Below are 23,297 nucleotides of genomic sequence, written 5' to 3'. Positions count from 1 at the left end.
AACTGCTTTGTCCTTCATATTTATCAATGTCTAGATCGACTTCAACAAAGAACAACATTGTATTTTGCAGTAGAAGAAAGAGCAACACTGAAGAATCAGGAATCCGAGAATAAGCTTATTTTCTTATGGGCAAAGTGGGAACTGCTTTGTCCTTCATATTTATCAATGTGTAGATGGATTTCAACTTCTTCTACTGCAAAGTCCAATGTTTTTCTTTGTTGAAGTTGATCTAAACATTGATAAATATGGAAGGACAAAGCAGTTTTAACTTGGTTTGAGCAAAGCAATTCATTTTATAGCAAAATCCGAAATCGTGCAGAACTCATGAAAGCAAGCTTATACTCGGATTCCTGAAACTTTAGATTTGCTCTTTCTTTTACTGCAAAGTACAACGTTGTTTTTTTTTTTGTTTAGATCTTTCTAGACATGGTAAATATGAAGGACAAATCAGTTTTAACATAGTTTGAGTGAAGAAATGCATTTTAAAAGCAAAATCCCAAATCATGCAGAACTCACGAATAGCTTTTTCTCGCTTTTCACTGCTTTTTACAAACTTTGGTCGGACGTTCACATCTTCTTGCATCCGAACACCTCCGCTTCCGCTTTTGATGGTGTATATTCGGAAATTCGAACCTTTTCTTACCCGCTTTTTACAAACCATTGTCGGACTTTCAAACCTTCTTGCAGCCGAACACCACCTCTCCCGCTTTTGATGATGTATGGTCCAGTATTTTTACCTTTTCTGACACATTTTTCAGCAATTATGGTCGGACATTCACACCTACTCACAGCTGAACACCTCCACTCCCGCTTTTGATCATACATTGTTGGGCCTTCGCACCTCATCTTACAAGCTTTTTACAAACTTTAGTCGAACATTCACACCTTCTTGCAGCTGAACACCTCCGCTCTCGCTTTTGATGATGTATAGTCGGGCTTTCGAGCCTTTTCTTACCCGGTTTTTACAAATTATGGTTGGACATTCAGACCTTGCAGCCGAACACCTCCGCTCCTTCTTTTGATCATACATTGTCGGGCATTCGCACCTTGTCTTACCCGCTTTTTACAAACTATAGTGAGACATTCACACCTTGCAGCTGAACCACCTCCGCTCCCTGTTTTGATCATGTATGGTCTGGCAATACTACCTTTTCTTACCCGTTTGTGACTAATTATGGCTGGACATTCACACCTACTTGCAGTCGAACAGCTCTGCTCCCGCTTTTGATTATGTTTGGTTGGATATTCGAACCTTTTCTTAACTGCTTTTTACAAACTTCGGTCGGACGTTCACACCTTCTTGCAGTCGAACATCTCCGCTTCCGCTTTTTATGGTATATATTCGGGCATTCGAACCGTTTCTTACCCGCTTTTTACAAACCATGGTCGGACTTTCACACCTTCTTGTAGCCGAACAACTCCGCTCCCGCTATTGATTGTGTACAGTCGGGTATTTTAACCTTTTCTTACCCGCTTTTTACCAACTATGGTCGGACATTGACACCGTTTTACAGCGGAACACCTCCGCTCCCGCTTTTGATGGTGTATAGTCGGACATTCAACCTTTTCGCACCTTTTTTTTACCCATTTTTCAGGTATTATGGGTGGACATTCACACCTTCTTGCAGCGGAACAACTCCTCTCCCACTTATGTTCATGTGGAGATTGATTTTCGAACATTTTCTTTCATGTTTTCAAGCAATTATTGATGGACATTTAGACCTTCTTGCAGCTGAACACCTCCGCTCCTGCTTTTGATCATACATTGTCAGGCATTCGCACCTTGTCTTACCCGCATTCCTACCCTTTCTCATCAGCTTTTTGCAAATTATGATCTGACATTCACACCTACTTGCAGTCGAACAGCTCTGCTCCCGCTTTTGATTATGTTTGGTTAGATATTCAAACCTTTTCTTAACTGCTTTTTACAAACTATGGCCTTCTTGCAGCCAAACACCTCTGATCTTGCTTTTGAAGATGTAAGGTTGGGCATTCAGACCTTGCTTCACCTGCTTTTCACCAAATATAGTCTAACATTCACACCTTCTTGCAGCCGAACACGTCCGCTCCACCTTTTAGTGTTCTATGGGGCCTTCACACCTTTTTTTTCACCGCATTTTATAGATTATGGTTGGAAATTCTTACCCACTCTCATCCGAAGACCTCTCCTCCTGCTTTTGTTAATATATAGTCGGGTATTCGAACCTTTTCTTACCCGCTTTTTACAAATTATGGTCGGACATTCACACCTACTTGCAGCCGAATACTTCCGCTCCACCTTTTAGGTATGTATGGTTGGCATTTGCACCTTTTCTTACCCTCTTTTTATACTGATTGCTAAAGATTAAGTTGTTCTTTCTCAAACTACAAATTTTTTTTAATTATTGAAACTTGATTTGAAGTGGATAAATAAGGATATTTTCTCAGGATATTATAATTTTATAGCAAAATCTGTACTTCGTCATTTGTCGAGAGATGCTTATTGCCGAAGAAGTTCTTTCTCATTCTCCAAAGTACGATGTTGTTTATCATTGAAACTTGATTAGACATGAATAAATATGAAGGACAAAGCAGTCTTAACTTGGTTTGAGTTAAGGAATTCGTTTTAAAGGAGAATCCGAATTTTTGCATAACTCTTAAAATAGAGCTTATTTTCGGATTCCTGAAGAATGAGTCTGGTTCTTTCTCATAATACAAAGTTTGTTGTTTATTGTTGAAACTTCATCAGAAGTGAAGAAATAAATGAATGCCTATCAACAAATGTGAGATCTAAACTCTAGTACTTCCTCTAAAATAATATCCTTTCTCAATTTAGAAATGTGTGTGTGTAAGTCACAACACCCGTGACACCAAAACGGCTTTCTTTTCTCTACACTCTGCACTATGAGCACACACACCAAATCAGAAAGGCTTTTTTCTCTCTTTTCTACATTATGGACTGTGGGGACACAAAACCGCTCTCTCTTTTTATTTTTTGATTGTGTACCAGGGCGTTGTCTCACGTATTAGATTATGCTTACGATACGAATGGGTTTATCAGTCACATCAGAATGCATACATACTGATCCTCCCGTAATAAAATGGTCGGATCTTATCAAACACACTTTGTTTCTTGTGACAATCAAGTCAGCGAAACAGCGTATACACGTCAAGACACTGAATCAAGTTTGCCACAAGAACTCATAAGTTTGGCAGTATTGCTCTGCCGTCAGCAATCATACACCCATTTTATTTTCGTGAGACATGTGACACCTGTTCATCTACTGTTCTATCAATATGAATTAGTTTATCTATTATCAATAAGGATACTTCTACAACTACTATCAAAGTATGTCCAGACTTCTTATGTTGTCAGTTGCTATATATGAATAAGTGGGTAGCTACTGACAAGCATTAAGCATGTCACACAGCCCAAACATATAACATTTCAGGTCACACCACACAGTTAACAACCACAGTGAAGTGTCAAAGCCCAAACATGTAACATTCAACAGGACACTTACACAACACATTCAAATCAAACAGTCAGACAACATACAAGAACATATACCCCACCCGGCATTGCTCCCTGCCTATTTTCCTACAGCTCACTATGTGTGCGCACACCTTTATTCACAAACTCTTCAACTTATACTCTTTTACCGAAGCTGCTTCAGCTCGATTGGCCGAATACCGAATAATCCTATTTCGGTGAATTTGACATCTGCCTTACATGTAACAGATTAGCGGTTTAGCAGTTTTAATTTAGTTTGAGTGAAGGAATTAATTTTATAGCAAAATCCGAAATCGTGAAGAACTCATGAAACTTTAGATTTGCTCTTTCTTTTACTGCAAAGTACAACGTTGTTTTTTTTGTTTAAATCTTTCAAGACATGGTAAATATGAAGGACAAAGCAGTTTTAACATAGTTTGAGTGAAGGAATTCATTTTATAGATAAAATCCCAAGAGTCTGCTGAGAAAAGAGAGTGAATGCGAAGTAGACTTTAACACGGCTCTGGGAGCGAGCCGAGTGCGGGCTAACCGAGAGAATTGCTTGAAAGAAACGCGACACCAAATGAGCGGTCAGAACAAAGCCTCAATACGGTGTTCCCGTGGTGTTTGTGGCTGCCTTGTCTTTTGCACAGAGTAAAAGACAAGGCAGCCATCGAATAGGGCCCGATTGTTCCTACTTGGTCAGCCGAGGAGCAAGGGGGGGGAGCAAGCGTCTCAACCAAGCAAAGCTCACCATGGGGAAGGTGGCTATGCCAACTAGCCTGATGCCCTGCTCCCGCAGTGACGGATAATCGTACTCTGGTTTCTCTTCATAATGACAAGTCTTTCGCCTTTTACTAAAGATTTCTGTGGAGAGCAGCACTAATGAGTTGTTTCTATTTTTGGCAGGCTTTACCTTTGCCGGTGAAGCCCTTTCTGTCTGTGCAAAAGAAATCTTGTTACTGTGCAGAGTGACTTCTCTGAGTAGAGTCGCCTTACTTGTTGCGACTGTGCCGATGTTCGAAGCTGGAGTGCAAAGTTGTTGCTTGAATGGTGCTCGCTGGAGCATGCGGGAGTGCAAAGTTATACCATTTAAAAGGGCTGAAGAGTGCTCAGTGCAGCGGGTGGTGCAAAGTGACACTCTGGCCACCTATGGCCATGAAAAGAACACCGCTACAAGTGCGCATTGTGCCAGGAAGGGCCCTCGGACGTGAACCAGTGGACAGTTATCGCTTCTCGGCCTTTTGGCTAAGATCAAGTGTAGTATCTGTTCTTATCAGTTTAATATCTGATATGTCCTCTATACGAGGACTACATATTAAATGGATTTTTAGCAATAGGAGTTGAAAAAGTAGCTTGCTCCGTTCACTCCAAGCATTGACCCGGTACTGCAGTGCCGCTGGGAACGGTGCGCTCTTCTCTACTCTTGTGAAAAAGCAAACAGCGGTGCAGGATGGAAGTTTCAGGGAGCCCAAGATGAAACTTTCTTTTAGTCTGCTGAGAAAAGAGAGTGAATGCGAAGTAGAATTTAACACGGCTCTGGGAGCGAGCCGAGTGCGGGCTAACCGGGAGAATTGCTTGAAAGAAACGCCATATCAAATGAGCGGTTAGAACAAAGCCTCAATACGGTGTTCCCGTGGTGTTTTTGTTGCTGCCGCTGTTTGCTTTTTCACAAGAGCGCACCTGTTGAGGGGGGGCCTGGGGGGGCCTGGGTGATGGTGGGTCTCAGGCTCGGGCTGCTGCGACTGTTGTGACCGGGTGGTTTGTTTGTTTGTTTTTTGTTGTTGTTTGTTTGTTTTTTGTAGAGGTCCTCCGGGGTGGGGTTGGGTTGAGTGGGTTGGGGCGGGATGGGTATCTTCTGGGGGTACTGTAGCTCCCGTAATATGGTCGCTGCAGGCCCCGAGCCTGGTAGACATCAGGCCCTCCTGTCCTGTGTTGGCTCCCTGGTAGCGGGGATGCCTATTGCAGCCAGTCCCTGGCTGCCCTCTCTGGGGGAGAGTAGCTCCCCCGGTGTATATCCCCAAACCCCTCTCCCTTCTGGCTCCTGTACACAGCACACACTCACACATGAAGGGTTTTGGGGGCGTGTGTGTTCGGTGGGGTGTAGTGGACTCTGCAGTAGTTGCACTCTGCAGTTCCCCGCCCCTGTTTTAATTACACCTTAGACATTACTACTTATCAAACACACTCACACACACACATTAGGTCTTGGGGGGTGGTTACACTGAGTGGCATCTGGTGGGCGGGGCTCTTTGGGTATGTAGGCTGCCCAGAGGGCCACGCTCCCAGTTCTACAAGTTTGGCTGCCCCTCAATTTTAATTGCTCACTATTAGAAAATATTGAAGAGCCAGAACGGTGAGGGGAGGGGTCTTCTTCGCACACCCCTGCTTCCTGGTTGCTGCTCGGGGCGGGAGGGGCCAGGAGGATTAATTAATTGTTCTGCTGGTTTGGGGTCTTGGTGGCTGGGGGGCTACTGGCCCCCTGGTGTGCCCGCCGCACTACACCCCAGCGGAGTCGAGGGAGGGAGGACGTGTGGATGTATGGGACATGAAAGTGTGTGTGTTAATGATTGGGCCTGGATCTTGGACTTGCTGTCGCCTGGCCTGCCTGTGCTTCTCCCGATGGGGGGGGCGGCGTGGCCTCTCCCCGCAGAGGAATGATACTTTGAAATGTGCTCATTGCGGAGTTATGATCAGTTGAGTAATGAAGGTTGAACTATTCTGGGAAACAGGTTCTATTCCCAGCATCATGATAGACACTCCTGATATAGAAGGTTTCGCTAACGCATTGGAATTGTTTTACTATTTTCATATGGATGTGCAATGAAGAATTGCTTGCTGCTGATAAATGCAAAGAAGAACAGCTTACACATAGATGCTCACATATAGGCTGCTGAATGCAATGAAGACCTGCTTATCCAGTAAAGTTCAATGTCAATGTGTAATATTCAATTAGGATTTGCAAAACAGTGAAGTTAAACAATGAATGGGTCCATAGTCGGTATGAGAAGACTACAGGAATATTTACCTGGGTGTACGTTCAAACAGAGATGAGAAAATTGCGATAAATAATTGTTTGTTTGTTTGTTAGTATGTATATGAATGTTATGTGTATAAACTGTGTTGAGTTATAGTTACTCAGTAGTGTCTCAGTGAAACAACCGATGGGGGAAGCCTTGCGGTGACAACAAAAGCAGTGTTTTACTGATCAGTCAAGTTGCTCCAGTGTACTCCATACAAACTGGTTGGCTACTTAAGGGATAGAAAATGGGGAATACTTGTTTTAAAGCAAACAAGGAATTAGATGAGAAAAATACATGTTTTAACAGGACCCAGACAATATTAAATACTCAGACAGATGGGAGAAGAAGTGTAGTTTTGTAGGAAATCACAAAATTATTACATAAAATTAGTGAAATAAATTGAAGAATGCCTTTCTGAAGAGCTGTTTACCACAGATGAGCAGCATTGCGACCAAGCACATTGTAGATCGCTTTAGTGCCAAAATGATCTAATTTAATGGATTGGTTTTAGACATGCATAAAAGCATTTTAAGAACAAAGAGAGAAACAAAAAGGGACAACGCTTCATGGTGGAAGGTGATGTATAAATAACTGTGTATATGATGAAGGAGAGACCATTTGAGCAGCACAGCCATTTCGCAGCACAGGGACAGCAGTCCAAGTTAAAGGATCTCCCACGTGGTATCACCTGTCACACTGTGTCAAGGCATCAAAAGAAGAAAAAATCACCAAACTCAAGGACAAAGAGACGAAGACTCCGGTGAACGAAGAGAGAGGACTGACAAACCAGAAATACAAAAGGATGCTGGGAATGATGCCAGCAATGAACAGAGAAGAAGATTCAGTGTCATCAATCTGCAACACGTGCCTCTAATGAGGGGGTGAATATAGAATCCTCAACGATTACAACGTCTCTGGGAACTGTGACAACAACAAGGTTTAAACCATTTTGATATATATTGTAACCTATTGGCTAAGGAATAGTGCTGAAAATTAGGTAAATCTAATCCACCACTGTCTGTAGGGTTTTTAAACTAATACGTGGTGGTTTGTCTTTCCACAGAAATTTGGAGATGCATGAATCTAGTGACTTAAACCAAGTAGCAGATGGTTTTATGGGGATCATTGAGAACATATAGTTAACTTTTGGTAGTAACATCATTTTAATGGTTGTAACTCTCCCCATAAGTGATATAGGTAAGGACTTCCAACGAGAGAGATCGTCCTCTACTCTCTTTAATAATTGCACTTAATTTAGCTTTGTTAGCTCTGAGAGCCTGGAGGAAATGTTTATGCCTAAATATCTAATATTTCCTGACTGTAAAGTGATCGCAGGTATATTCTGGACCCTACAGTTAATGGGCAGAACTGTGGTCTTAGACCAGTTGATAGAGTAGTCAGAAAGTGCTGAGAATTTATTTATGAGTGTGATCATGTGAGTGAGAGACATCTGTGAGTTCTGAAGGAAAAGTAATACATCATCAGCATAAAGACTTATTTTATGCTCAATATTTTGGGATTGGATGCCTTTAATATTTCTATCTTGTCTGATAGAAGCTGCTAAAGGTTTGATGAAAATAGCAAAAAGTGAGGGAGAAAGTGGGCAACCCTATCGTGTACCTCTCTGCAGACTGAAGCTTGGAGAAGTTTGATCATTTGTCCTGACACATGTATTTGGGGAGCTATTTAATATCCTTATCCAGTTGATAAAGTGTGACCCAAACCCGAATTTGTTTAATGCTGCGAATAAAAATTTCCAGTTCACTCCATCAAATGCTTTTTCTGCATCTAGAGAGTCGATTGTGGTTTCCAAGTTGTTGATGGTAGAATAGTCTATGAGATTAATGATCCGGTTTGTGAACGAACTGTTGTGCCTACTGCTCTTCAGCCTGTCAAATGAAACGTAGAATTTGAAAAGTGACAAATGAACGAAGACCCAAGGAGTTGAGTCGTAAACGAATCAATACTGTTTCCTGTGCAAGGACCCGTCAGCCGAGGAGTTGAGTCATGAACGAATCAATACTGTTTCCTGTGCGAGGACCCGTCACCCGAGGAGTTGAGTCGTGAACGAATCAATACTGTTTCCTGTCCTGCTGACTGAGCTTATGAAGCTGTCGCCTGCCATGTGGTGAGGAAGGGTACTAAATGAAAATGAACAAATCACTCACTGAGACAACTCGTTACTCCCGAGTCATATAAAAAATTAGTTCATATCGAACGAATCGCTCACGAACGACACATCACTATCTATTTGACAAGTTATGCATGAATTCGGATTTTGCAATAAAATTAATTCCTTCTCTCAAACCAAGTTCAAACTGCTTTGTTCTTCATATTTATCTACTTCTAATCTAGTTTCAACAATAAACAACACTGTATTTTGTAGTATGAAAAAGAACAAGACCTAATTTTCAGCAATAAGCTTCTCTCGAGGAGATATGAAGGAATACAGATTTTGCTATAAAATTAAATCCTTCTATCAAACTGACTTAAAATTTCTTCACTTCTGATGAAGTTTCAACAATAAACAACAAACTTTGTATTATGAGAAAGAACCAGACTCATTCTTCAGGAATCCGAAAATAAGCTCTATTTTACGAGTTATGCACGAATTCGGATTCTCCTATAAAACGAATTCCTTAACTCAAACCAAGTTAAGACTGCTTTGTCCTTCATATTTATTCATGTCTAATCAAGTTTCAACGATAAACAACGTTGTACTTTGTAGAATGAGAAAGAACTTCTTCAGCAATAAGCATCTCTCGACATATGACGAAATACAGATTTTGCTATAAAATTAATTCCTTCTATCAGCCTGACTTAAAACTGTTTGTCCTCCTTATTTATCCACTCCAAATCAAGTTTCAACAATTAAAAAAAATTTGTAACTTGAGAAAGAACAACTTAATCTTCAGCAATCAGTATAAAAAGAGGGTAAGAAAAGGTGCAAATGCCAACCATACATCACTAAAAGGTGGAGCGGAAGTATTCGGCTGCAAGTAGGTGCGAATGCCTGACAATGTATGATCAAAAGAGGGAGCGGAGGTTTTCGGCTGCAAGGTCTGAATGTCCAACAATTATTTGTAAAAAGCGGGGAAGAAAAGGCTCGAAAGCCCGACTATACATCATCAAAAGCGTGAGCGGAGGTGTTCAGCTGCAAGAAGGTCTTAAAGTCCGACCAATAATAACTGAAAAATGGGTAAGAAAAGGTGCGAATGCCCAACCATACATCATTAAAAGCAGGAGTGGATGTGTTCGGCTACAAGAAGGTTTGAATGTCCGACCATAGTATGTAAAAGGCGGGTAAGAAAAGGCTCCAATGCTCGACTATACACCATCAAAATCGGAAGCGGAGGTGTTCGCCTGCAAGAAGGTGTGAACGTCCGACCAAAGTTTGTAAAAAGCAGATGAAAAAGGGTGAGAATGCCCGACTATACACTATCAAATGTGGGAGCGGAGGTGTTCGTCTGTGAGTAAGTGTGAATGTCCAACCATAATTGCCGAAAAATGTGTTAGAAAAGGTAAAAATGCCGGACCATATATCATCAAAAGCGGGAGAGGTTGTGTTCGGCTGCAAGAAGGTGTGAATGTCCAGCCTTAATTACTCACAAACGGGTAAGAAAAGGTAGTATTGCCAGACCACACATGATCAAAACAGGGACCGGAGTTAGTTCAACTGCAAGAAGGTGTGAATGTCCGACTAAAGTTTGTAAAAAGTGGGTAAGAGAAGGTGCGAATGCCCGACAATGTATGATCAAAAGAGGGAGCGGAGGTTTTCGGCTGCAAGTAGGTCTGAATGTCCAACCATAATTTGTAAAAATCGGGGAAGAAAAGGCTCGAAAGCCCGACTATACACCATCAAAAGCGGCAGCGGAGGTGTTCGGCTGTAAGAAGGTCTGAATGTCCACCCAAAATTACTGAAAAATGGGCAAGAAAAGGTGCGAAAGCCCAACCATAAATTATCAAAAGCGGCAGCAGAGATGTTCGGCTGGTATTTATCAATGTCTAGATAGATTCCAACAAAAAACAACGTTGTACTTTGCAGTAAAAGAAAGAGCAAATCTAAAGTTTCAAGAAGTTCTGCACGATTTCGGATTTTGCTATAAAATGAATTCCTTCACTCAAACTAAGATAAAACTGCTTTGTCCTTCATATGTACCCATTTCTACATATATTTCAAGCATAAACTTCCTCATATTACCCTGAATGAGAAATAACCACACTTGTGATTAAAACATACGCCCCTTTTGAGGAGTTCTGCATGATTTGGGATTTTATCTATAAAATTAATTCCTTCACTCAAACTATGTTAAAACGGCTTTTACCTTCATATTTATCAATGTCTCGATAGATTTAAACAAAAAAACAACGTTGTACTTTGCAGTAAAAGAAAGAGCAAATCAAAAGTTTTAGGAATCCGAGAATAAGCTTATTTTCATGAGTTCTGCACGATTTCGGATTTTATGTATAAAATGAATTCATTCACTCAAACCAAGTTAAAACTGCTTTTTCCTTCATATTTATCAATGTCTAGATCGATTTCAACAAAGAACAACATTGTATTTTGCAGTAGAAGAAAGAGCAACACTGAAGGATTAGGAATCCGAGAATAAGCTTCTTTTCATAAGTTCTGCATGATTTGGGATTTTTTTATAAAATGAATTCCTTCACTCAAACTATGTTAAAACGGCTTTGTCCTTCATATGTACCCATTTCTACATATATTTTAATCATAAACTCCCTCATTTTACCCTGAATGAGAAAGAACCACACTTGTGATTAAGCCATCCGCCCCTTTTGAGGAGTTCTGCATGATTTGGGATTTTATCTATAAAATTAATTCCTTCACTCAAACTATGTTAAAACGGCTTTTACCTTCATATTTATCAATGTCTCGATAGATCTAAACAAAAAACAACGTTGTACTTTGCAGTAAAAGAAAGAGCAAATCAAAAGTTTTAGGAATCCGAGAATAAGCTTATTTTCACGCGTTCTGCACGATTTCGGATTTTATGTATAAAATGAATTCATTCACTCAAACCAAGTTAAAACTGCTTTTTCCTTCATATTTATCAATGTCTAGATCGACTTCAACAAAGAACAACATTGTATTTTGCAGTAGAAGAAAGAGCAACACTGAAGGATCAGGAATCCGAGAATAAGCTTCTTTTCTTACGTTCTGCATGATTTGGGATTTTTTTATAAAATGAATTACTTCACTCAAACTATGTTAAAACTTCTTTTTCCTTCATATGTACCCATTTCTACATATATTTAAATCATAAACTTCCTCATTTTACCCTGAATGAGAAAAAACCACACTTTTGTGATTAAGCCATCCGCCCCTTTTGAGGAGTTCTGCATGATTTGGGATTTTATCTATAAAATTAATTCCTTCACTCAAACTATGTTAAAACGGCTTTTACCTTCATATTTATCAATGTCTCGATAGATCGAAACAAAAAACAACGTTGTACTTTGCAGTAAAAGAAAGAGCAAATCAAAAGTTTTAGGAATCCGAGAATAAGCTTATTTTCATACGTTCTGCATGATTTGGGATTTTATGTATAAAATGTATTCCTTAACTCAAACCAAGTGACAACTGCTTTGTCCTTCATATTTATCAATGTCTAGATCGACTTCAACAAAGAACAACATTGGATTTTGCAGTAGAAGAAAGAGCAACACTGAAGGATCAGGAATCCGAGAATAAGCTTATTTTCTTATGGGCAAAGTGGGAACTGCTTTGTCCTTCATATTTATCAATGTGTAGATGGATTTCAACTTCTTCTACTGCAAAGTCCAATGTTTTTCTTTGTTGAAGTTGATCTAAACATTGATAAATATGGAAGGACAAAGCAGTTTTAACTTGGTTTGAGCAAAGCAATTCTTTTTATAGCAAAATCCGAAATCGTGCAGAACTCATGAAAGCAAGCTTATACTCGGATTCCTGAAACTTTAGATTTGCTCTTTCTTTTACTGCAAAGTACAACGTTGTTTTTTTTTTTTTGTTTAAATCTTTCTAGACATGGTAAATAAGAAGGACAAATCAGTTTTAACATAGTTTGAGTGAAGAAATGCATTTTAAAAGCAAAATCCCAAGAACTCAGGAAAAGCTTTTTCTCGCTTTTCACTGCTTTTTACAAACTTTGGTCGGACGTTCACACCTTCTTGCATCCGAACACCTCCGCTTCCGCTTTTGATGATGTATATTCGGAAATTCGAACCTTTTCTTACCCGCTTTTTACAAACCATTGTCGGACTTTCACACCTTCTTGCAGCCGAACACCACCTCTCCCGCTTTTAATGATGTATGGTCCAGTATTCTTACCTTTTCTGACCCAATTTTCAGCAATTATGGTCGGACATTCACACCTACTCACAGCTGAACACCTCCGCTCCCGCTTTTGATCATACATTGTCGGGCCTTCGCACCTCATCTTACAAGCTTTTTACAAACTTTAGTCGAACATTCACACCTTCTTGCAGCTGAACACCTCCGCTCTCGCTTTTGATGATGTATAGTCGGGCTTTCGAGCCTTTTCTTACCCGGTTTTTACAAATTATGGTTGGACATTCAGACCTTGCAGCCGAACACCTCCGCTCCTTCTTTTGATCATACATTGTCGGGCATTCGCACCTTGTCTTACCTGCTTTTTACAAACTATAGTCAGACATTCACACCTTGCAGCTGAACCACCTCCGCTCCCTGTTTTGATCATGTATGGTCTGGCAATACTACCTTTTCTTACCCGTTTGTGACTAATTATGGCTGGACATTCACACCTACTTGCAGTCGAACAGCTCTGCTCCCGCTTTTGATTATGTTTGGTTGGATATTTGAACCTTTTCTTAACTGCTTTTTACAAACTTCGGTCGGACGTTCACACCTTGCAGTCGAACATCTCCGCTTCCGCTTTTTATGGTATATATTCGGGCATTCAAACCGTTTCTTACCCGCTTTTTACAAACCATGGTCGGACTTTCACACCTTCTTGTAGCCGAACAACTCCGCTCCCGCTATTGATTGTATACAGTCGGGTATTTTAACCTTTTCTTACCCGCTTTTTACCAACTATGGTCGGACATTCACACCGTTTTACAGCGGAACACCTCCGCTCCCGATTTTGATGGTGTATAGTCGGGCATTCGAAACTTTTCTTACCCGCTTTTTACAAACTATGCTCGGACATTCAAACCTTCTTGTAGCCGAACACATCCACTCCTGCTTTTGATGATGTATGGTTGGGCATTCGCACCTTTTTTTTACCCATTTTTCAGGTATTATGGGTGGACATTCACACCTTCTTGCAGCTGAACAACTCCTCTCCCACTTATGATCATGTGCAGATTGATTTTCGAACATTTTCTTTCATGTTTTCAAGCAATTATTGATGGACATTTAGACCTTCTTGCAGCTGAACACCTCCGCTCGCGCTTTTGATCATACATTGTCAGGCATTCGCACCTTGTCTTACCCGCTTTTTACAAACTTTAGTCGAACAGTCAAACCTTTTTGCAACCGAATACGACCTATCCCGCATTTGATGATGTATGGTCCGGCATTCTTACCTTTTCTAACACATTTTTCAGCAATTATGGTCGGAGATTCACACCTACTCACAGCCGAACAACTCTGCTACCGCCATTGATGGTGTATAGTCGGGCATTCCTACCCTTTCTCATCAGCTTTTTGCAAATTATGATCTGACATTCACACCTACTTGCAGTCGAACAGCTCTGCTCCCGCTTTTGATTATGTTTGGTTAGATATTCAAACCTTTTCTTAACTGCTTTTTACAAACTTTGGTCGGACGTTCACAATATCTTGCAGCCGAACACCTCCGCTTCCGCTTATGATCATGTGTGGTTTGATATTCGAAAATTTTCTTTCATGTTTTCTAGCAATTATTGATGGACATTCAGACCTTCTTGCAGATGAACACCTCCGCTCCCGCTTTTGATGGTGTATAGTCGGGCTTTCGAGCCTTTTCTTCCCCGGTTTTTACAAATTATGGTTGGACATTCAGACCTTCTTTCAGCCGAAAACCTCCACTCCCTCTTTTGATCATACATTGTCGGGTATTCGCACCTTTTCTTACCTGCTTTTTACAAACCATGGTCGGACTTTCACACCTTTTAGTAGCCGAACAACTCTGCTCCCACTATTGATTGTGTACAGTCGGGTATTTTAACCTTTTCTTACCCGCTTTTTACCAACTATGGTCGGACATTCACACCTTCTTACAGCGGAACACCTCCGCTCCCTGTTTTGATTATGTATTGTTTGACATTCGCACCTTCTCTCACCCGCTTTTTACTATGGTCGGCCATTCACAGCTTCCTCTCCACCATACTTGTATGGTGGGATATTCACACCCACTTGCATCCGAAGACCTCCGCCCCCACTTTTGTTGATATTTAGTCGGTCATTCGCACCTTACCCCCTTTTGGCAAACTATGGCCTTCTTGCAGCCAAACACCTCTGATCTCGCTTTTGAAGATGTAAGGTTGGGCATTCAGACCTTGCTTCACCTGCTTTTCACCAAATATAGTCTGACATTCACACCTTCTTGCAGCCGAACACGTCCGCTCCACCTTTTAGTGTTCTATGGGGCCTTCACACCTTTTTTTTCACCGCATTTTATAGATTATGGTTGGAAATTCTCACCCACTCTCATCCGAAGACCTCTCCTCCTGCTTTTGTTAATATATAGTCGGGTATTCGAACCTTTTCTTACCCGCTTTTTACAAATTATGGTCGGACATTCACACCTACTTGCAGCCGAATACTTCCGCTCCACCTTTTAGGTATGTATGGTTGGCATTTGCACCTTTTCTTATCCTCTTTTTATACTGATTGCTGAAGATTAAGTTGTTCTTTCTCAAACTACAAATTTTTTTTAATTATTGAAACTTGATTTGAAGTGGATAAATAAGGATATTTTCTCAGGATATTATAATTTTATAGCAAAATCTGTACTTCGTCATTTGTCGAGAGATGCTTATTGCCGAAGAAGTTCTTTCTCATTCTCCAAAGTACGATGTTGTTTATCATTGAAACTTGATTACACATGAATAAATATGAAGGACAAAGCAGTCTTAACTTGGTTTGAGTTAAGGAATTCGTTTTAAAGGAGAATCCGAATTTGTGCATAACTCTTAAAATAGAGCTTATTTTCGGATTCCTGAAAAATGAGTCTGGTTCTTTCTCATAATACAAAGTTTGTTGTTTATTGTTGAAACTTCATAAGAAGTGAAGAAATAAATGAATGCCTATCAACAAATGTGAGATCTAATCTCTAGTACTTCCTCTAAAATAATTTCCTTTCTCAATTTAGAAATGTGTGTGTGTAAGTCACAACACCCGTGACACCTAAACGGCTTTCTTTTCTCTACACTCTGCACTATGAGCACACACACCAAATCAGAAAGGCTTTTTTCTCTCTTTTCTACATTATGGACTGTGGGGACACAAAACCGCTCTCTCTTTTTTTTTTTTTGATTTTGTACCAGGGCGTTGTCTCACGTATTAGATTATGCTTACGATACGAATGGGTTTATCAGTCACATCAGAATCCATACATACTGATCCTCCCGTAATAAAATGGTCGGATCTTATCAAACACACTTTGTTTCTTGTGACAATCAAGTCAGCGAAACAGCGTATACACGTCAAGACACTGAATCAAGTTTGCCACAAGAACTCATAAGTTTGGCAGTATTGCTCTGCCGTCAGCAATCATACACCCATTTTATTTTCGTGAGACATGTGCAGGCACCTGTTCATCTACTGTTCTATCAATATGAATTAGTTTATCTATTATCAATAAGGATACTTCTACAACTACTATCAAAGTATGTCCAGACTTCTTATGTTGTCAGTTGCTATATATGAATAAGTGGGTAGCTACTGACAAGCATTAAGCATGTCACACAGCCCAAACATATAACATTTCAGGTCACACCACACAGTTAACAACCACAGTGAAGTGTCAAAGCCCAAACATGTAACATTCAACAGGACACTTACACAACACATTCAAATCAAAGAGTCAGACAACATACAAGAACATATACCCCACCCGGCATTGCTCCCTGCCTATTTTCCTACAGCTCACTATGTGTGCGCACACCTTTATTCACAAACTCTTCAACTTATACTCTTTTACCGAAGCTGCTTCAGCTCGATTGGCCGAATACCGAATAATCCTATTTCGGTGAATTTGACATCTGCCTTACATGTAACAGATTAGCGGTTTAGCAGTTTTAATTTAGTTTGAGTGAAGGAATTCATTTTATAGCAAAATCCGAAATCGTGAAGAACTCATGAAAGTAAGCTTATTCTCGGATTCCTGAAACTTTAGATTTGCTCTTTCTTTTACTGCAAAGTACAACGTTGTTTTTTTTGTTTAAATCTTTCAAGACATGGTAAATATGAAGGACAAAGCAGTTTTAACATAGTTTGAGTGAAGGAATTCATTTTATAGATAAAATCCCAAGAGTCTGCTGAGAAAAGAGAGTGAATGCGAAGTAGACTTTAACACGGCTCTGGGAGCGAGCCGAGTGCGGGCTAACCGAGAGAATTGCTTGAAAGAAACGCGACACCAAATGAGCGGTCAGAACAAAGCCTCAATACGGTGTTCCCGTGGTGTTTGTGGCTGCCTTGTCTTTTGCACAGAGTAAAAGACAAGGCAGCCATCGAATAGGGCCCGATTGTTCCTACTTGGTCAGCCGAGGAGCAAGGGGGGGGAGCAAGCGTCTCAACCAAGCAAAGCTCACCATGGGGAAGGTGGCTATGCCAACTAGCCTGATGCCCTGCTCCCGCAGTGACGGATAATCGTACTCTGGTTTCTCTTCATAATGACAAGTCTTTCGCCTTTTACTAAAGATTTCTGTGGAGAGCAGCACTAATGAGTTGTTTCTATTTTTGGCAGGCTTTACCTTTGCCGGTGAAGCCCTTTCTGTCTGTGCAAAAGAAATCTTGTTACTGTGCAGAGTGACTTCTCTGAGTAGAGTCGCCTTACTTGTTGCGACTGTGCCGATGTTCGAAGCTGGAGTGCAAAGTTGTTGCTTGAATGGTGCTCGCTGGAGCGTGCGGGAGTGCAAAGTTATACCATTTAAAAGGGCTGAAGAGTGCTCAGTGCAGCGGGTGGTGCAAAGTGACACTCTGGCCACCTATGGCCATGAAAAGAACACCGCTACAAGTGCGCATTGTGCCAGGGAGGGCCCTCGGACGTGAACCAGTGGACAGTTATCGCTTCTCGGCCTTTTGGCTAAGATCAAGTGTAGTATCTGTTCTTATCAGTTTAATATCTGATATGTCCTCTATACGAGGACTACATATTAAATGGATTTTTAGCAATAGGAGTTGAAAAAGTAGCTTGCTCCGTTCACTCCAAGCATTGACCCGGTACTGCAGTGCCGCTGGGAACGGTGCGCTCTTCTCTACTCTTGTGAAAAAGCAAACAGCGGTGCAGGATGGAAGTTTCAGGGAGCCCAAGATGAAACTTTCTTTTAGTCTGCTGAGAAAAGAGAGTGAATGCGAAGTAGAATTTAACACGGCTCTGGGAGCGAGCCGAGTGCGGGCTAACCGGGAGAATTGCTTGAAAGAAACGCCATATCCCTCCTGAGCTGTCACCTTATCGTGGTGGGGGAGTTTGCGTGCCCCAATGAGTCTGGGAGCTATGTTGCCCGGGGCTTTAAGCCCCTGGTAGGGTCACCCAAGGCAAACAGATCCTAGATGAGGGACCAGACAAAGAACAGCTCAAAAGACCCCTTATGATGAACAAAAAATTTGGACCTCGTGATCCCTTGCCCGGATGTGGGACACCGGGGCCTCCCCCCGGAGCCAGGCCCGGGGGTGGGGCCCGGCAGCGGGCGCCTGGTGGCCGGGTCTGTGCCCATGGGGCTCGGTCGGGCATAGCCCGAAATGATGACGTGGGTCCCCCTTCCGACGGTCTCACCACCCGTGGGAGGGGCCAAGGGGGTCGGGTGCGATGTGAGCTGGGTAGCGGCCGAAGGCAGAGGCCTTGGCGGTCTGATCCTCGGCTACTGAAGCTAGCTCTTGGGACGTGGAATGTCACCTCTCTGTTGGGGAAGGAGCCGGAGCTGGTGCGCGAGGCTGAGCGGTTCCGGCTAGATATAGTCGGACTCACCTCGACGCACGGCTTGGGCTCTGGAACCAGTCCTCTTGAGAGGGGTTGGACTCTCTTCCACTCTGGAGTTGCCCGTGGTGAGAGGCGCAGAGCAGGTGTGGGCATACTTATTGCCCCCCAGCTGTGTGCCAGTACATTGGGGTTTACCCCAGTGAACGAGAGGGTAGCCTCCCTCCGCCTTCGGGTGGGGGGACGAGTCCTGACTGTTGTTTGTGCCTATGCGCCAAACAGCAGTTCAGAGTACCCACCCTTTTTGGAGTCTCTGGGGGAGGCACTGGAGAATGCTCCTACCGGAGACTCCCTCGTTCTGCTGGGGGACTTCAATGCTCACGTGGGCAATGACAGTGAGACCTGGAGGGGTGTGATTGGGAGGAACGGCCCCCCCGATCTGAACCAGAGTGGTGTTATGTTGTTGGACTTCTGTGCTGGTCATGGACTGTCCATAACGAACACCATGTTCAGACATAAGGGTGTCCATATGTGCACTTGGCACCAGGACACCCTTGGCCGCAGTTCGATGATCGACTTTGTGGTTGTATCATCGGACTTGCGGCCGTATGTCCTGGACACTCGGGTGAAGAGAGGGGCGGAGCTGTCAACTGATCACCACCTGGTGGTGAGTTGGCTCCGCTGGTGGGGGAGGATGCCGATCAGACCTGGCAGGCCCAAACGTATTGTGAGGGTCTGCTGGGAGCGTTTGTCAGAATCCCCCGTCAGAAGGAGCTTTAACTCCCACCTCCGGCAGAGCTTCAACCATATCCCGGGGGAGGTGGGGGACATTGAGTCCGAATGGGCCATGTTCCGTGACTCCATTGCCGAGGCAGCTGATCGGAGTTGTGGCCGTAAGGTGGTCGGTGCCTGTCGTGGCGGCAACCCTCGAACCTGCTGGTGGACACCAGTGGTGAGGGAAGCCGTCAAGCTGAAGAAGGAGTCCTATCGGGCCTTTTTGGCCAGTGGGACCCTGGAAGCAGCTGATAGGTACCGACAGGCCAGACGGGCTGCGGCTTCGGCGGTTGCTGAGGCAAAAACTCGGGCCTGGGAGGAGTTCGGTGAGACCATGGAGAACGATTTCCGGACGGCCTCGAAGAGATTCTGGTCCACCATCCGGCGTCTCAGGGGGGGGAAGCGGCTCACAGTCAACACTGTTTACAGTGGGGACGGGGCTTTGCTGACCTCAACTAGGGATGTTGTGAGTCGGTGGGGGGAGTACTTCGAGGAACTCCTCAATCCTACCAACACGTGCTCGGAAGAGGCAGAGTCGGAGAGCTCGGAGACGGGGCCTCCCATTTCTGGGGCTGAGGTTGCCGAGGTGGTCAAAAAGCTCCTCGGTGGCAAGGCCCCGGGGGTGGATGAGGTCCGTCCTGAGTTTCTCAAGGCTCTGGATGTTGTAGGGCTGTCTTGGCTGACACGCCTCTGCAGCATCGCGTGGACATCGGGGACAGTGCCTCTGGACTGGCAGATTGGGGTGGTGGTCCCCCTCTTTAAAAAGGGGGACCGGAGGGTGTGTTCCAACTATAGGGGTATCACACTCCTCAGCCTCCCTGGTAAGGTCTATTCGGGGGTATTGGAGAGGAGGATCCGTCGGATAATCGAGCCTCGGATTCAGGAGATGCAGTGTGGCTTTCGTCCTGGCCGTGGAACAGTGGACCAGCTCTATACCCTCGGCAGGATCCTGGAGGGTGCATGGGAGTTCGCCCAACCAGTCTACATGTGTTTTGTGGACTTGGAGAAAGCGTTCGACCGTGTCCCTCGTGGAGTCCTGTGGGGGGTGCTCCGGGAATATGGAGTGCCGGACCCCTTGATAGGGTCCGTTCGGTCTCTGTATGACCGGTGCCAGAGTTTGGTCCGCATTGCCGGCAGTAAGTCGGATACGTTTCCGGTGAGAGTTGGACTCCGTCAGGGCTGCCCTTTGTCACCGATTCTGTTCCTAACTTTTATGGACAGAATTTCTAGGCGCAGCCAGAGCGTTGAGGGTGTCCGATTTGGCGACCTCAGAATCGGGTCTCTGCTTTTTGCAGATGATGTGGTTCTGTTAGCGTCGTCAGGCCGTGACCTTCAGCTCTCACTGGAGCGATTCACAGCCGAGTGTGAAGCGGCTGGGATGAGAATCAGCACCTCCAAATCCGAGACTATGGTTCTCAGCCGGAAAAGGGTGGAATGCTCTCTCCGGGTCGGGAATGAGATCCTTCCCCAAGTGGAGGAGTTCAAGTATCTCGGGGTCTTATTCACGAGTGAGGGACGAATGGAGCGGGAGATTGACGGGCGGATCGGTGCGGCGTCTGCAGTGTTGCGGGCTCTGCACCGACCCGTCGTTGTGAAGAGGGAGCTGAGCCAGAAGGCGAAGCTCTCTACTTACTGGTCAATCTACGTTCCCATCCTCACCTATGGTCACGAGTTGTGGGTAGTGACCGAAAGAACAAGATCGCGAATACAAGCGGCCGAAATGGGTTTCCTCCGCAGGGTGTCTGGGCTCTCCCTTAGAGATAGGGTGAGAAGCTCAGTCATCCGGGAGGGGCTCGGAGTAGAACCGCTGCTCCTCCGCATTGAGAGGAGTCAGATGAGGTGGCTCGGGCATCTGCTTAGGATGCCCCCTGGGCGCCTCCCTGGGGAGGTGTTCCGGGCACGTCCCACTGGGAGGAGACCCCGGGGGAGACCCAGGACACGCTGGAGAGACTATGTCTCTCGGCTGGCCTGGGAACGCCTCGGGGTCCCCCCGGAAGAGCTGGAAGAAGTGGCCGGGGACAGAGACGTCTGGGTTTCTCTGCTCAAGCTGCTGCCCCCGCGACCCGACCCCCGGATAAGCGGCAGATGATGGATGGATGGATGGAAACGCCATATCAAATGAGCGGTTAGAACAAAGCCTCAATACGGTGTTCCCGTGGTGTTTTTGTTGCTGCCGCTGTTTGCTTTTTCACAAGAGCGCACCTGTTGAGGGGGGGCCTGGGGGGGCCTGGGTGATGGTGGGTCTCAGGCTCGGGCTGCTGCGACTGTTGTGACCGGGTGGTTTGTTTGTTTGTTTTTTGTTGTTATTTGTTTGTTTTTTGTAGAGGTCCTCCGGGGTGGGGTTGGGTTGAGTGGGTTGGGGCGGGATGGGTATCTTCTGGGGGTACTGTAGCTCCCGTAATATGGTCGCTGCAGGCCCCGAGCCTGGTAGACATCAGGCCCTCCTGTCCTGTGTTGGCTCCCTGGTAGCTGGGATGCCTATTGCAGCCAGTCCCTGGCTGCCCTCTCTGGGGGAGAGTAGCTCCCCCGGTGTATATCCCCAAACCCCTCTCCCTTCTGGCTCCTGTACAGAGCACACACTCACACATGAAGGGTTTTGGGGGCGTGTGTGTTCGGTGGGGTGTAGTGGACTCTGCAGTAGTTGCACTCTGCAGTTCCCCGCCCCTGTTTTAATTACACCTTAGACATTACTACTTATCAAACACACTCACACACACACATTAGGTCTTGGGGGGTGGTTACACTGAGTGGCATCTGGTGGGCGGGGCTCTTTGGGTATGTAGGCTGCCCAGAGGGCCACGCTCCCAGTTCTACAAGTTTGGCTGCCCCTCAATTTTAATTGCTCACTATTAGAAAATATTGAAGAGCCAGAAGGGTGAGGGGAGGGGTCTTCTTCGCACACCCCTGCTTCCTGGTTGCTGCTCGGGGCGGGAGGGGCCAGGAGGATTAATTAATTGTTCTGCTGGTTTGGGGTCTGTGGTGGCTGGGGGGCTACTGGCCCCCTGGTGTGCCCGCTAAGCACTAAGCACGGTTATCATGTAGGTCCTGTGCCATGGGTGTTGCATGTTCTCACACACACACAACCACATTCATTAGTCCAGTAGCATGGTCGCTAAGCAGTTGATGTATTATCATGTCGTCTCAGGTCATCTATATCCACAGCTGTGTTGTATGCGATTGCCGCTTCTTGTGCTTGTTTTTGTTTGTTTGTGTGTTTGTTTTTTCTCTGCTTGTCTGCTTTCAGGTGCTCCTGGCGCTAAGGCTGGATTCTCCTCAGAGGCCATGGATTGTTGTCTGTTTTGTTTTTTACAGGTGTAGCAGCTGGTTGTCTGGTTTTTGTTTCTATTTTTGTTCTGTTTCCTCTTCTTTCCTCTTCTTCTTTCCTTGTCCCCCGGTCCGGTTCAGTTCTATTACATGTCATATATTGTAAACAGAAATAAATAAATGGGCATCAAGGGGAGCTTTACATTTATAAAACTTCCCTTGGCAAAGCAAATCTGTTTGGCATCAAAGGTATTCAGACTACAATTCTGCTGCCATAATGCTGAACATGATAAGGGGAAAAAAAAAAAAAAGTAAAGAAGACAGTTCTGTCGAAAGCCAGGGACTAGACCTGTTCTAAGTTCTATACTTTTTAAAAGGGGCGTGTTTATCAACTATGGAATTAGAAGATTTACAAAAAGTATAACTATTCAACAGATCAGTTAAAAAAAAAGCCTGCTCATGGAGATGTTTCAGGATCTGGATACCAAGCGTGGACCTAATGTTTTCATTTTTGCAATTCTGATACAGGCTATTGAGCAGTGATAACTAACACCAAGTTCAGATACTGCGGATTTTCTACCTTTGATTTGTTAAGATTGAGCCAATCAGGGACAACCTTGAAGGATCTCTTAAGTTTGGTTTTGTAGGATCAGTAAT

The 23,297-nt window shown here is 44.0% G+C and overlaps 4 non-coding genes across 4 annotated transcripts; all 4 read left to right on the top strand.

Moving 5' to 3' along the window:
• Positions 1-4,286: 4,286 nt before the first annotated feature.
• LOC140277598 (U5 spliceosomal RNA) lies at positions 4,287-4,396 on the top strand. The gene has a single exon (XR_011909105.1). It is a non-coding gene; the product is annotated as a U5 spliceosomal RNA (small nuclear RNA).
• A 304-nt stretch (positions 4,397-4,700) lies between these two features.
• Positions 4,701-4,891, top strand: LOC140277603 (U2 spliceosomal RNA). Its single transcript, XR_011909110.1, has one exon. It is a non-coding gene; the product is annotated as a U2 spliceosomal RNA (small nuclear RNA).
• A 12,446-nt stretch (positions 4,892-17,337) lies between these two features.
• Positions 17,338-17,447, top strand: LOC140277666 (U5 spliceosomal RNA). Its single transcript, XR_011909165.1, has one exon. It is a non-coding gene; the product is annotated as a U5 spliceosomal RNA (small nuclear RNA).
• A 304-nt stretch (positions 17,448-17,751) lies between these two features.
• On the top strand, positions 17,752-17,942 carry LOC140277661 (U2 spliceosomal RNA). The gene has a single exon (XR_011909160.1). It is a non-coding gene; the product is annotated as a U2 spliceosomal RNA (small nuclear RNA).
• Positions 17,943-23,297: the final 5,355 nt, after the last annotated feature.

Source organism: Leuresthes tenuis, unplaced genomic scaffold (assembly GCF_036924035.1).
Source record: "Leuresthes tenuis unplaced genomic scaffold, fLeuTen1.0.hap1 SCAF_19, whole genome shotgun sequence".
In the NCBI taxonomy this organism is placed as follows: domain Eukaryota; kingdom Metazoa; phylum Chordata; class Actinopteri; order Atheriniformes; family Atherinopsidae; genus Leuresthes; species Leuresthes tenuis.
The sequence above is the reverse complement of the archived record's forward strand: the minus strand, read 5'-3'. Positions and strand labels throughout refer to the sequence as shown.